This window comes from Spinacia oleracea, chromosome 1 (assembly GCF_020520425.1).
Source record: "Spinacia oleracea cultivar Varoflay chromosome 1, BTI_SOV_V1, whole genome shotgun sequence".
In the NCBI taxonomy this organism is placed as follows: domain Eukaryota; kingdom Viridiplantae; phylum Streptophyta; class Magnoliopsida; order Caryophyllales; family Amaranthaceae; genus Spinacia; species Spinacia oleracea.
This window is the reverse complement of record NC_079487.1, coordinates 84,878,646-84,894,638: the sequence shown is the minus strand read 5'-3', so window position 1 is coordinate 84,894,638 and position 15,993 is coordinate 84,878,646. Positions and strand designations below refer to the sequence as shown.

Sequence of the window (15,993 nt, the reverse complement as noted above, 5' to 3'; positions counted from 1 at the left end):
GAACGAAGTGGTTGAATTTGTGGCTAGATGTCTGACTTGTTAGAAGGTTAAAATAGAGCACAAGAGACCTCAAGGAAAGGTCCAACCTTTAGAGATTCCAAGCTGGAAATGGGACTGTATTTCTATGGACTTCGTCACTTATTTACCTAAGTCAAAGACTGGGAATGATACAATTTGGGTGGTGGTAGATAGGTTGACTAACACTACTACAAAAATGGGATAAAAAACCATACCAAACAGGCTTAAGAGACCTTGAAAGGTGTGGTGTCTATCTCACTGGTCTCTTAGCCTAAGAAACCATAGTTTTGGCATGGTGTCTTAAACTGAATAGAGAAACCAATTATCAATGAAATATGGTTTCCTTTTTGTTAGAAATATGATCTCTTTGCTACTTTATTTTAAAACACCAGCATAGCAACTGGTTTGTCGCCATTGAAAATTAATTCCCAAATAAATTGTGCATATTAGTTAAACATCTTAATTTTAATTTCAAACACAAAATAATTACTCCATATAAGTTATATGAATCAATCAAGAACAAAAAAATTATATCATATTGGGATAAAAATTGATCCTTAGATTACAAATTGATCCTTAGATTACAAAAAAGGTCCCCTACAAAATATGGAGGATTTAGGAAATTTTTAGTTTTGTACTATGAGTGTTTTTGGTACTTTCGTTCCAAAATAGACCCCTGACATTCAATTAATATCTTTGTATCACCGTACCAAGCTCAGGGACGTTCATATATCACCGCCCTTGAAACAAACTCCTTCACAACAGAGAATGTATCGCCCACCTTTGCCTCAACCTTCGCCGCATTCTTCGGCAATAGTTAAAACTTGTATTCTCACGATTCTCAACCATCTCACCATCACCGTCGATCAATTTGATAAAAAAAACTCGTGATCTCGCTGGCCATAAAAAAGTTAATACCAAAAAAAATAAAGTTAAGATAAAGAATTTGGTGAGATCAACTATAAAAAAAAAGTTGCAAGCATAATATCTATGAAAAATGCAGTAGTTAATTACTCATATTTAAAAGATAAATTAATATACTGCAATTCAAAACTGACATTTTCTTAAGCAATAACGTGATTATCAACCGCAATTGAAGGGTTATGGTGAGGAGAGAGAGTGTTGTTCATACCTTCTGATTCTGGGTGCTTGGTTTCTGGTTCGGGTTCGGGTTCGAGTTCTGAGTCGGGCTCATCCTGCTGCTCTTGATCCTCTTCAACCACAACATGGGGGTTTTCTTCGGACTCAATTTGTTCATTAATCGGGTTTTCTGGAGGTGGATTTAGAGTTTCTGGGGTTGAAGGTTGAGGATTTTGAGATGGGTTTTTAGATTCAGAGTTAGGGTTAGGGTTAGGGTATTGAGTTTCTGATTGCTGCGATTCGTTTGGTGGTCATTTTGGTGATTGTGGTGGATGCGGTGGTATTGATGGTGTTTCTGGTGGCGGTGATTCGAGCATTCTGACTGTGATTTGTGATGACTGAGAAGGAAATGAGCGCAATTGAGGAACTGGAAAAGGAAGACGAAGCGAGTGAACTGACATTTTTTACTTTTAATTTTTTTAATATTTACTATTTAAACTAATAAGAGACCAATTTTCATACAAGATTGGTATCTTTGATTTCCACCTAAAATCCATTATGTATAAGGAACCATATTTTTGTATGTTATGGTTTCTGATATTTTTTCTAAGAAACCCCACTCTTACTCAATCGGTCTTTTTATTTAAGAAACCTAATATGTGACCTATATGGTATTAGAGGAATGGTTTCTTAGCCCATTTTTGTAGTAGTGTAAGTCAGCGGTGTTTATACCAATGAAGGAAACCTGGAAAATGGAACAACTTGCTAAGGCCTACATTAATAATGTTGTGAGGTTACATGGAGTTCCTAAGGATATCGTATCAGATAGGGATTCAAGGTTTCTTTCGAATTTCTGGAAAAGTGTGCAGAAGAGCTTTGGTACGACATTGAAAATAAGTACAGCCTTTCACCCAGCCACGGATGGACAAACTGAAAGGACTATCCAAACCCTAGAGGACATGCTTCGGGCATGCGTTATTGATTTCCAAGGAAGTTGGGAAGATAGCCTAGATTTGATTGAGTTTTCCTATAACAATAGCTATCATGCTAGCATTGGAATGGCACCATTTGAGGCTTTGTATGGACGAAATTGTAGAAGTCCACTTTGCTGGAACGATATTAGTGAAACCTTAGTGTTGGGACCTCAAATGATAGAGGACACCATGAACCAAATCCGAACCATCCAATCAAAGATTCAAGCGGCGCAGGATCGCCAAAAGAGTTATGCAGACATGAAACGTAGGGACGAAGAGTTCAACATAGGTGATGAAGTGTTGCTCAAAGTGTCACCAATGAAAGGTGTCATGAGATTTGGAAAGAAAGGGAAGTTAAGCCCTAAGTACATAGACCCATATGAGATCTTAGAAAGAATCGGAAAGGTAGCCTATAGACTAGCCTTGCCTATGGACTTGCATAGAGTGCATAATGTGTTCCACATATCTCAGTTAAGGAAATATATCCCGGATAAATCTCATGTGTTGCAACCGGAGACCATAGAATTAGACCAAAGTCTAACCTTTGAGGAAAGACCTATATAAATCCTTGATAGCAAAGTGCGTAGTACGCGTACTAAAGATGTGAAAATTGTCAAAGTGTTGTGGTCTAATCAAAAATCTGAGGAAGCCACTTGGAAAGCGGAGGAAGAAATGAGAAAGAAATATCCCGAGCTTTTTCCCGAGGTTAGTTGAGTTACGGGGTCGTAACTCATGTCTTTTAAGGGGGGTAGAGTGCGGTTCGCGCTTTTTACCTTGTTTTCCCCAATTCTATGCTTAATTTAGTGCTTTCTATTGAATTTGCACTTATTATTGTCCTGTTTAATCATGTAAAGAGTACAGCAACTTAAAATTTTTGTAAATGAACGTATTGAAAGTCTCAGAAAGTCTCAAGTTTTGAGTTGAATTTTGATTTCCGAACCCAAGTTTCGGGACGAAACTTCTTTAAAGGAGGGTAGACTGTAATACCTCGTATTTTTATAATATTTATAAGTATATTTTATTATATTTATAAAGCATTTTACGATTTATTAACATTTAAATAATATTTAAATGCATTTTATTTAATGTATTTTAATTAATTAGAATATTTATTATTTTAATTAATTACGAAACGAATTTAATTATTGAGTCGGGAAATTAAATGAGTTGCAAATGGTTTTTATGTGCTTCGGGTTTTAAATAAAAAGTCCAATCCGTTTTATTAAACGAGCCCAATCAAAAGAGTTTAATTTAAATCCTAAGCTAGCCCAAATAATTTATTTCCTAAGCCCAACCCAAATCTCCTAAGCCTAGCCCATCAAGGGATTAGGGAGCCTATAAATAGGACTCCCCCATCATTAAATGAGCCCCTAAAATTCATAAACCCTATTTTGCTTTGCTTGCCCAACACTCCTCACTCCCTCTCTTTTCCTCTCGTCCGCACGCCCGCACGCACGCAGCCCGTGCTCGTGCTGCTATGCCTCGTGCTGCTATGCCTCGTGTTGCTCGGCCTCACGCCCCAGCACTCGCTCCCTCGCTTTCGCTCCCTCGCTCCCTCTTCTCGCGCGCCCAGCGCCACACCCCCTTGTCTCTCGCTCTTTCTCTCGCAGCCCGCCCGCCCAGCCATCACGCATAGCTGCTGGTGTTGTGCTGTTGTGTTGTTGTTGCTCGTGTGCACCGCACACCCCTGCTCTCTCTCTCTCGCGCACAGCGCCCAGCGCTCGCGCCCTCGCCCATCCGTCCCGCGCGCCCCAGCGCGCTACTGAGCCTGCCCCTCGCCCGCGCGCACGCCCGTCGAGTGTGTGTGTGTGTGTGTTGTTCGTTCGTTCGTTCAATTATTTTCTCCCAATCACATTAATTCGTGGTTGTTCCGTGCTATAGGCCGGATTGGTATAATTCTCTTCTTCCTTACCTATTCTATTTAAATTCCGTAATTATTATATTACTATTGTTTTAAGTAATTAAAATGTTGGGAACCGGTTATGAATACCGTGGTTTGAGGATTTGCGTGTTGTGATTCATTAGGTTTGTTTTAATTATTAAAGGATGAATTTTCAGATTTGTTTATTGAATAAAGCATTGATTTTTATGATGATAAACTAGTGTTATTGGGATTTTCAAGTTAGGGCTTTAACCTAGACCTAATGAGTCAATTGATTAGCATAATTAGGTGATGATTTTAATTATGATTATCAATTATATTTTCAGATTTGAATAAAGAGTTAAAGTGTCGATTTTTATTGATTTTAAAGGCGGAAAAAGTATGTTTTTGTACTAGGGATTGATTTTGCAAATTGAGACGATTTTATTATTGAAAAACGATTGAATTCTAAAGTTTAAAGGAGGTTTTAAATTCTATAAAGTTGCTGGAAATTTAATGAACATGGAAATAATTTAAGTTTCATTATTTTGATGATAGGAGGTGATTTCTAGTTGAGTGCTCGTTATTGCAAAGTGGCCCCTACGCTTAGGTATTCAAGGTGCGTACAAGTCTAGGGCGACCACACCTTTTGTCAACGACATTACATGATTGTTGATGATGTGAATTACATTATGTGGAATCATGTTTATTTTGGTGAACGAGCATGTGATTTGTGATGTTGGATTTATTGGATTAATTGTTGAACAAGCATGTTGGAATTATTATGAGTATGGATTTCATTGTCAATCATGTTGTTCAATATTTATGCATGTATGGTTTATTTCACATGCAAGGGATGAATTATTTATTTGTATGCTATTATACGGGATGTCTAGCATACTTTGAGCCAATTATTCGTACTTCGTTGTACTATTTATTTTACCACATGTGAAGGGTTAGCTCACGTAAGCCACCGCACATGTAGGGTTCAGTTGGGAATATTATGTCTGAAATGAAATAGGATTTGTCGTGCAAGGGCACAACCCTCATGTTAATGTGCATGATGTGGAGTCTCACCTTGGTGAGGAGGAACATGGTAGTAATATCACAAGTGTCTTGCCTTGTTGATCACAAGTCCTAAAGCATTTAAAATAAGATTGTTTTGGTTGTTGTTTATTAATTGTATGTGTGCATGTTGGTGAGTGTTGAGTTCGCCTTAATAAAATATTAATAAACGTAAAGTGCAACCAGAACAAGCTTCAAAACTCTTTGAACGTATATACCTCGAGTATGAACAATGGGGGGAGTCTTGCCGGAAAGCTCGTACTCCTACTAATGATACAAGACGTTGTTTCATTTATATTATGCGCAGGAATTCCGTCGGTATGGCCCGATTTTATTATTATATATTTGGTGTATGGTTGGCTCCCATCACCATTTCCCTTTGTGGATTATTCTTTTGGCCCGTTCGAAGCTTATTCTAATTAAATTGTGAGTCAAGAGTCGAGTCAAGAGTCGAGTCTTGTATTCATGATTGATTGTTTATTATTATATGGCTTTAGCATGTTGATTAGTACTTAGTGAGTGATGCATGTTTTAGTTTCATTCACTCTATGCTTGTAAGTACTCAGCTTTTGCTGACTACGTGCTTTGTGTGTTTTGGTCATGGCCTTTGCCTTAATGACCCTGTGATGATCTATCATTTGCACTTGCATTGATGGGGAGTAGAATAAAATAGCAGGTTGGTAGATCGGAATCATGTGGCCTGGGATGATCGAGAGAGTCGCATGTTTTCGTATTTCGAACTATTTAATAATACTTTAATTATGTTTGAAATGTTTGAAACTATTTATGTTTTGGGTTTTGGACCATTATGGTTCCAAATTGTAGGAGGCCTCAATATTTCATTAATTATGTTTTTAAAAGTTAGTTGACATTTAATTCCGTTGCGTAATTCTGGTAATAGCCTTAACCGTTATCACGGTGGCGGTAATACTTTAGTAATTCCTTTATTTTAAGTTGTAAAATGGTTTTATAAAAGCAAGGAATTATTAGGGTGTTACAGTGCTGGTGCAGGAACATCCACCTTCTCCCAAAACTTAGCACCACGCATTGGTTTCACTGGCTTTTCATAAGCTTTCAGGTAGGTCTCCATGCTGTAATACTCATGCACATAGTCATCCGGATTAGCTCTTTTGTCCATGATGCAGGAGTATGCAGCACACTGTTAGGCTATGACAAATATAAAACATATATTTCATGCGGAAAAACCATAAAACCAGGAATCCAAATTAATTGCCACATAGTCAATTAGCATAATCTAGGATATATACATGTGTAGCGTGCCTTCCCTAGCTACTCCCGAACCAAACAAGAACAAGTTTAGGACTCCAAGTGTCGTCCCTCCGTATATAGTCCACAGCACGTTTGGATCCGCCTTAAATTCAATTAACTAGAATTTAGCCTAAGGTTTTATGTTATTCGTACTTAAATATTTGGAAAATTATTAAGCTTAGTTTAATCTTAAAAGTATATGAATACTTGAGAATATGATGTATAAATTACGATTATTCATCACCTATTTATAGGGTGGGATTATCGGAACTAGAAATCTACTAGGATTCAATTTATCTAAATCAATTAGAATTAGACTTAAATTAAACCTTTGTTTTTAGTGTTTAGTTAAACAACTAACTCTAGTAGTTTTAGGAAAATAATCAAATCGGACAAATCCTAAACGCCTAAGGATTCGAAGCATGAACGAACACAACGACACGCACAAATAGCCCACAAGGGGCGCTGTCCGCGCGCGTGGGTTGGCTCGGCCCAGCAGCGCTGGTACGCGGCCCACGATGGGCGCGCCAGCCTGCTGCCTCGCCTTGGATGGGCCTGGCCTTGCCTTGTGCTCGGCTGGGCCTTGCCTTGGTGGGGCAGCTGTTGCTGTGCTTGCTTGCCTTGCGCGGGCTTCGCGAGGCGCGGGCCTAGCTTCATGTTGGGCCTTGCGTCTAGCAAACTCGTCCAATGTATATTCCATACGTCACGCATCCAATTTATTTTCCGATTCCGAAATTCATTTTCGATTCGAACAATATTTAATATTTCCGATTCCATAATTAATTTCCGTAGAACAAATATTTAACAAATATTTTGGAATTTATCTCCGATTCCGGCAATATTTCCGTTTCCGGCAATATTTTCGATTTTGGCAATATTTCCATTTCCGATAATATTTTCCCATACGTATCATGTTTTCGTTTCCGGCAACATCTACGACTTGGATAATATATTATATTTCCGATACTATCCATATTTCCGTTTCCGACAATATCATCGTTTCTGGAGTATTCAAAATTTGCCTTTTGACGATTTCAGCTCCCACTGGAACCGAGATCCGTCGATTCCGAATATCCATAAATGGAGTATTTAATTCACTTAAATACTTGATCCGTTCACATACTATTTGTGTGACCCTACTGGTTCAGTCAAGAGTAAGTTGTGGATTTATATTATTAATTCCACTTGAACTGAAGCGGCCTCTAGCTAGGCATACAGTTCACTTGATCTCACTGAATTATTAACTTGTATAATTAACGAATACTGAACCGCATTTATTAGACTTAGCATTGAATGCATACTTGGACCAAGGGCATTATTTCCTTCAGTCTCCCACTTGTCCTTAGGGACAAGTGTGCATTGACTAATTCCTTTGTCGCTTGATGCTTGCTCATGAACATAAGGTAAGAGTTGTCATCCTTATTATGTCCAGAGGTATTTCTCGATTTCAGAGTTCAACTGATCAAATAAACAGATAATCATAGCCTATGATTCATCTGAGCACGGCCATGCATTTTACAGTTTCTAGCTCTCCGAGTGGCCTTGTACAACTTTCAGCATCTCATCCCGTTTTATGGGAGGACAATCCCAATCTTGCGATCTTGAGATTAGACTTCGTTTGATAGGTGATTACCCGAGCGTTGCCGTTATAGCCTCCTTTTACGGTGCGACGGTTGACAACGTCAAAGTAACCAGTTCTCAAACAAGTAATGTCAAATCACTCAGGTATTGAGGATTATTGTCTAATAATTATAATGAAATTTACTTATTACAGATTTTCATCTCTTACAATAAAGTTTCATAGGTCTGTCCGATATTAGTCTTCTCAAAGTAAGTATCTATGCAAATGATTGGGACATTGCCATGTCCACATAGTTCAAGAAACAGAACTACTAGTCTGTTTGGTTATGATACATATGACAATTCATAAATCATGCGGAAAAACCATAAAGCCAGGAAAGCATATTCTTTACACATAATCATTTAGCATAGTTTAGGTGCATACACTTTGTTGCGTGCCTTCCCTAGCTGTGCCCGAACCGAACAAGAACAAGTCTTTAGGACTCCAAGTGTCGTCCCTCCGTAGATAGTCCACAGCACGTCCGGATCCGCCTTAAGCTTGACCGACTAGGATCGCCTTTAAGGTACTTAGAATTTTCGGCACATATAGGCAATTGTATGACTGAATTTTTGCTCTCAAAAATCACTTTGAATACTTGAATACTCGATATAAATTGTGAGCATTGATCACCTATTTATAGGGCATGGGTATCGGATATTAGAATCCTACTAGGAAACGATTTAGTGAATCTGAATTAATCTAAAATTCAATCACTTAATTTATCTAGTAGACTTAGGAAATCAATCTTATACGAATCCTAACCGATCAAGGTTTCGTACGCAAGCACAAACACACACGCAGGCGCAGCAGCCCACGAGGGGCGCCATCCGCGCGCGCGCTGAGCCCAGGCCCAGCAAGTGCTAAAGCAGCCCACGAGGGGCGCGCGCCTGCTGGCCTTGCTCTCGCGTTTGGGCTTTGCTTGCTTTGGTCGCGCGCGGGCTTTGCTAGGCATCGGGCCTAGCTTCGTGCTAGGCCTTGCGTCTAGCAAGCTCGTCCGATGTTTATTCGTACGATGCGCTTCCGATTAAATTCCCGGTTCCGGAATTCATTTCCGATACGAACAATATTTAATATTTCCGATTCCGGAATCAATTTCCGTTTCGAACAAATATTTAATATTTCCGTTTCCGGAATTATTTTCCGTTTCCGATAATATTTCCGATTCTGACAATATTTCCGTTTCCGGCAATATTTCCGATTCCGGCAATATTTCCATTTCCGATAATATTTTCCGATACGTACCATGTTTCCGTTTCCGGCAACATCTACGACTTGGATACTATTTATATTTCCGATGCGATCCATATTTCCGTTTCCAGCAATATCATCGTTTCCGGAGTATTCATTTCTTGCCTGTGACGATCTCAGCTCCAACTGAAACCAAGATCCGTCGATTCCGAATATCCATAGATGGAGTATTTAATGCCATTAAATACTTGATCCGTTTACGTACTATTTGTGTGACCCTACGGGTTCAGTCAAGAGTAAGCTGTGGATTAATATAATTAATTCCACTTGAACTGAAGCGGCCTCTAGTCAGGCATTCAGCTCACTTGATCTCACTGAATTATTAACTTGTTAATTAATACCGAACCGCATTTATTAGACTTAACATAGAATGCATACTTGGACCAAGGGCATTATTTCCTTCAGTCTCCCACTTGTCCTTTGGGACAAGTGTGCATTTCCTAATTCCTTTGTCGCACGATGCTTGCTCTTGAACATAAGGTAAGAGTTGTCATCCTTATTATGTCCAGAGGTGTTCCTCGGTTTCAGAGTTCAACTGATCAAATAAACAGATAATCATAGCCTATGATTCATCCGAGCACGGCCATGCATTTCACAGTTTCTAGCTCTCCGAGTGGCCTTGTACAACTTTTAAGCATCTCATCCCGATTTATGGGAGGACAATCCCAATCTTGCGATCTTGAGATTAGACTTCGTTTGATAGGTGATTACCTGAGCGTTGCCTTTATAGCCTCCTTTTACGGTGCGACGGTTGGTCAACCTCAAAGCAACCAGTTCTCAAACAAGTAATCTCAAATCACTCAGGTATTGAGGATTTAGTGTCTAATAATTTAAATGAAATTTACTTATGACAGATTTTTATCTCTTACAGTAAAGTTTCATAGGTCTTGTCCGATACTAGTCTTCCCAAAGTAAGTATCTATGCAAATGATTATGACATTTCCATGTCCACATAGTTCAAGAAACAGAACTACTAGTCATCTTGCATTCTAGTCGTCTAACGTTTTCTATGCGTCCAATTTTATAGAAAACTCCGACTAGGGACCATTTTCAACCTTTGACATTCAAGTTCACTTGATAGACATTTCTTAGTCACAGGACTGGTCCTGACAGTCTATCTTGAATACATCGTCAAATTGAAGGGACTCATCATTTAATAAACCACAAATTAAATGGAAAAATGAATTCTTTTCATTTATTGTGAATGATTAACCAATAATGTTTTACAAAGATTTAAACTCTAAAACTTTAAAACATTAAACAGGGATATCAAAGCTATTCTCCAATATGCTTGATTCCCATAGCTGCAGTGTGCGAGTTGTGCTTCGCCTGCGGCAGAGGTTTAGTCAATGGATCTGATATGTTGTCATCAGTTCCAATCTTGTTTATCTCGACTTCTTTTCTTTCAACGAACTCTCGTAGAAGGTGAAATCTACGAAGTACATGCTTGACTCTCAGGTGGTGTCTAGGCTCCTTTGCCTGTGCAATAGCTCCGTTATTATCACAATACAGGGCTATTGGTCCTTTAATGGAGGGGACTACACCAAGTTCACCTATGAACTTCCTTAGCCATATAGCTTCCTTTGCTGCTTCATGTGCATCAATGTACTCCGCTTCAGTTGTAGAATCTGCAATGGTGCTTTGCTTAGCACTTTTCCAGCTTACTGCACCCCCGTTGAGGCAGAAGACAAACCCAGACTGTGATCTGAAATCATCTTTGTCGGTTTGGAAACTTGCGTCCGTATAGCCTTTAACAATTAATTCATCATCTCCACCATAGACCAGGAATTCATCTTTGTGCCTTTTCAGGTACTTCAGAATATTCTTGGCAGCAGTCCAATGCGCCTCTCCTGGGTCTGACTGGTATCTGCTCGTAGCACTGAGTGCGTACGCAACATCCGGGCGTGTACATATCATAGCATACATTATTGAACCAATCAATGATGCATATGGAATCCCATTCATTCGTCTACGCTCATCAAGTCTTTTTGGGCACTGAGTCTTGCTTAGAGTTATTCCATGAGACATGGGTAGGTAGCCTCGCTTGGAGTCCGCCATCTTGAACCTATCAAGCACCTTATTGATATAAGTGCTTTGACTAAGTCCAATCATCTTTTTAGATCTATCTCTGTAAATCTTGATGCCCAATATGTACTGTGCTTCTCCTAGATCTTTCATCGAAAAACATTTCCCAAGCCAAATCTTGACAGAGTTCAACATAGGAATGTCATTTCCGATAAGTAATATGTCGTCGACATATAATACTAGGAAAGAAATTTTGCTCCCACTGACCTTCTTGTATACACAAGATTCGTCTGCGTTCTTGATGAAACCAAAGTCACTTACTGCTTCATCAAAACGTATATTCCAGGTCCTGGATGCCTGCTTCAATCCGTAGATTGACTTCTTTAGCTTGCATACCTTTTTAGCATTCTTTGGATCCTCAAAACCTTCAGGCTGTGTCATAAACACAGTTTCTGTTAAAACGCCGTTTAAGAAAGCAGTTTTGACATCCATCTGCCATATTTCGTAATCGTAATATGCAGCGATTGCTAACATTATCCGAATAGACTTTAGCATTGCAACTGGTGAAAAGGTTTCATCGTAATCCACACCGTGGACTTGCCTGTAACCTTTTGCAACCAATCTAGCTTTGAAAACTTCAAGTTTCCCATCCTTGTCTTTTTTCAGTTTGAAAACCCATTTGCTTCCAATGGCTTGGTGGCCATCTGGCAAATCGAGCAAATCCCATACTTGGTTTTCAGACATGGAGTCTAATTCAGATTGCATGGCTTCTTGCCATTGCTTGGAGCTAGGGCTCGTCATAGCTTGTTTGTAAGTCGCAGGTTCATCACTTTCAAGTAATAGAACGTCATAGCTCTCGTTCGTCAAAATACCTAAGTACCTTTCCGGTTGAGATTTATATCTTTGCGATCTACGCGGGGTAACATTTCTAGATTGACCATGATTCTCACCAGATTCTTCTAAAGATCTCTGAGTTTCAATCTGAATGTCATCTTGAGCATTCTCTAGAGTTTGTTGTTCGACTCGAATTTCTTCGAGGTCTACTTTTCTCCCACTTGTCATTTTGGAAATGTGATCTTTCTCCAAAAGGACACCATCTCGAGCAACAAACATCTTGTTCTCAGATGTATTGTAGAAGTAATACCCCTTTGTTTCCTTTGGATAGCCCACAAGGATACATTTGTCATATTTTGGATGAAGTTTGTCTGAAATTAATCGTTTGACGTATACTTCACATCCCCAAATCTTAAGAAAAGACACATTTGGAGGCTTTCCAAACCATAATTCATATGGAGTCTTTTCGACAGCTTTAGACGGAGCTCTATTTATAGTGAGTGCAGCTGTATTTAGTGCATGTCCCCAAAATTCTAATGGAAGTTTGGCCTGACCCATCATTGACCTGACCATGTCTAGCAAGGTTCTGTTCCTCCGTGCCGACACACCGTTCCATTGTGGTGTTCCAGGAGGAGTCAATTCTGATAGAATTCCACATTCTTTCAGATGGTCATCAAATTCATAGCTGAGATATTCACCGCCTCTATCAGACTTATGCTTCATTAGGTAGACATAACCATATCTACTGAAGTCATCAGTGAAAGTGATAAAGTAGCTGAAACCACCTCTAGCATTTGTACTCATTGGTCCACATACATCTGTATGGATTAAACCCAATAGTTCATTTGCTCTTTCTCCAACTTTAGAGAAAGGTTGCTTTGTTATTTTTCCAAGTAAACATGATTCACATTTACCATAATCCTCTAAGTCAAATGGTTCTAGAATTCCTTCCTTTTGAAGTCTTTCTAAGCGTTTCAAGTTTATATGGCCTAATCGACAATGCCACAGATAGGTGAGATCTGAATCATCCTTTTTGGCCCTTTTGGTATTTATGTTATATACTTGTTTGTCGTGATCTAATAAATAAAGTCCATTGACTAATTTAGCAGATCCATAAAACATCTCTTTAAAATAAAACGAACAACTATTATCTTTTATTAAAAAGGAAAATCCCTTAGCATCTAAGCAAGAAACTGAAATGATGTTTTTAGTAAGACTTGGAACATGGAAACACTCTTCCAGTTCCAAAACTAGCCCGGAGGGCAACGACAAATAATAAGTTCCTACAGCTAATGCAGCAATCCGTGCTCCATTTCCCACTCGTAGGTCGACTTCACCCTTGCTTAACTTTCTACTTCTTCTTAGTCCCTGTGGATTGGAACATAAGTGTGAGCCACAACCTGTATCTAATACCCAAGAAGTTGAATTAGCAAGTATACAGTCTATAACGAAAATACCTGAAGATGGAACGACTGTTCCGTTCTTCTGATCTTCCTTTAGCTTTGGACATTCTCTTTTGTAATGGCCTATTCCATCACAATAAATACAGCTTGATGTGGACTTGTCCTGCTTTGATTTAGCATTGCCCTTGGACTTTCCACTTTTCTTGAACGGTCTCCTTCTAGCCTTGAGTAAATCTTTGGCTTCACAGTCCAGTATTATTTCAGCCTTTCTGACAAGGTGAACAAATTCTGCAACTATTTCTTCTCTTGGTTCACTTAGGTATAGTTGCTTGAAGCGACCAAACCCACTGTGTAGTGAATTGAGCAAGATAGAGACTGCCATCCTTTCGCTTATTGGTGTTCCTAGTAGACTTAGGCGATCAAAGTATGAACGCATAAGATCCACATGGAACCTCAGTGGGACGCCTACCCTCTGTTTAGTGCGAAGGAGCTGAACATGTGTTTCTTGGACTTCCATCCTATAACACCTGTTGGGAGAACTAACCTTTAGACCAGACATTGATTCAATCAACTCATGGACGTTCAGGTCCCTGTCCTCCGTGCTTCCACGACAGATATCCCTCAGATTCTTGATGAGCGTAAAAGGTTCATAAGCTACAAACCTTCTAGCCCAATCATCAGGGATATTGTTCAGCATGAGACTCATAACCTTTTTGAGATCCGCATCCCAGGCGTAAAATCTCTCAGGGGTCATGTCTCTGGCATAGTAGCTTGGCATGGATGTGATAGTATACACTCAAGTCCATTGAGTTTGACTATTTCAACTAGCTTTGCTTCCCATCCAAGAAAATTTGCCAGGTTCAGCTTGACCATAAGCTCAGAACCCATGATGATGTTTTGATTGTTGTTTGCCATATTTAAAACTACAATTGAAAAGAATAAACAAATAAATCACCATTCACAGTTTCTCTTAATAAACTTAAATTCTAGCATACATGCATAATTCAATGTTCATTAAGCATTTTATTCAAGTTATGTGTTCCGGCAGGTGTGAATAAAATGATTCCAAGATCCTAAAATCATTGAAGAACTAAGCACAGTTTGTCGACTTAATCCTAAAACATCTTAGGTAAGCAAAAGCCTTTTGCTAATAGTCTAGAAACTATTCTTGGTTGATAGGTACGTCTAAGAACTTATTAGGTAAACCTATCGATTTTGCCACGACATAAAAGGACTCCTTACTTATATCGTTGAGTTTCACCAAAACTAACATGTACTCACAATTATTTGTGTACCTTGCCCCTTTAGGACAAATAAGTAACACCTCGCTGAGCGAAAACTATTACTAGATTGATGTAAAGGATATCCAAGCAAGTGTATATTTTGGCATGGCACCTTTTAACTCAATTTTTAAGTTTGGAACTTAAGGCTCTTACTATGTTGGTTAGATTTTAAGTGAACTAAAATCCTTAATCATGCAACATAATCAAGCTTTGATCTCATGCATTTTAAGACATATTTAAAAGCAATAAATAACTTAAAACATGCATAAGATAAATGTGATCTAGTATGGCCCGACTTCATCTTGAAGCTTTAACTTCAAAGTCCATCTTGAAAATCTCCGTGGGAGGCACCATTTTCTTCAAATAGGATAAGCTATAATTAAAACTAATTACAACTATTTGATGGTACGCAGACCATATTTGAATTGAAAAACAACTTTGGTACTTTAGACCAATTACATTCAAATTAATGGTACGCAGACCATATTTTCTATCCTATTTGGGCCATACTAGTCACTTCATAACCTGCAAAACAGTACATATACAATATATACCATTCACCCATTCATTATCATGAATGGCCCACATAGCTGGTTAGTAAAACACATTATGCATCACATAAACATTTGCAGCAATTAATCAAGGGCACCAATAATCTACAAATTATTCAGTCCTTATTAATTCTAATCAAGTTGTTTTAACCTTAAGGATTTGTAGACCTAATCAAGAGTTTATGACTAAAAGGGGCTCCCACTTAAACCAATAAATTCATATGCTTTACTAATTTTAAACATAAAAATGTATTTCTAGTCTAACCGGAAACATACAAATTTAATTAAAATTTAAAGCTCATATAAATTTATAATTGAATCCAAAAGTTTAATTTAATTTCAGTCGTATTTAAATTAATTCATGATTTTAATTTTAGTAAAATAATTAGAATAAATAAAATTTATTATAATTACAATATTCAAAATTAAAATCCAAGAAAATAATTTAAATTATCAATTTTAAAATTAATTAAAATTACGTAAACTGAAAATTTCAAATTAAAAAGTTCAAAACGATCTAATCGCAACGCAACAATCCCACGCATCGCACGCCCATGGGCCACACGCACACAGCCATTGCTGGCCATGTGCGCGCAGCCCATGCGCTGCGTCGCATCGCTGCTGCTCACAATCGCAAGGCATCACGCGAGCTGGTGCTCGCTGCGCGCGCCAGCGCTTGACGCACGAGCATGCTGCCGCAGCCCATCGCTGGGCGCAGCGCTCGTCGCACGTCGCAACAAGCAAGCTGCTTGCCATCGCTG

At 38.7% G+C, this 15,993-nt stretch overlaps 1 long non-coding RNA gene across 1 annotated transcript; it reads right to left on the bottom strand.

Annotated features, from left to right (window-relative positions):
* Positions 1–536: 536 nt before the first annotated feature.
* LOC110799359 (uncharacterized) lies at positions 537–1,754 on the bottom strand. The gene is made up of 2 exons (XR_002536376.2): positions 1,151–1,754; positions 537–914 (listed from the first exon to the last, which is right to left on the bottom strand). It is a non-coding gene; the product is annotated as an uncharacterized lncRNA (long non-coding RNA).
* Between the last annotated feature and the right edge of the window lie 14,239 nt (positions 1,755–15,993).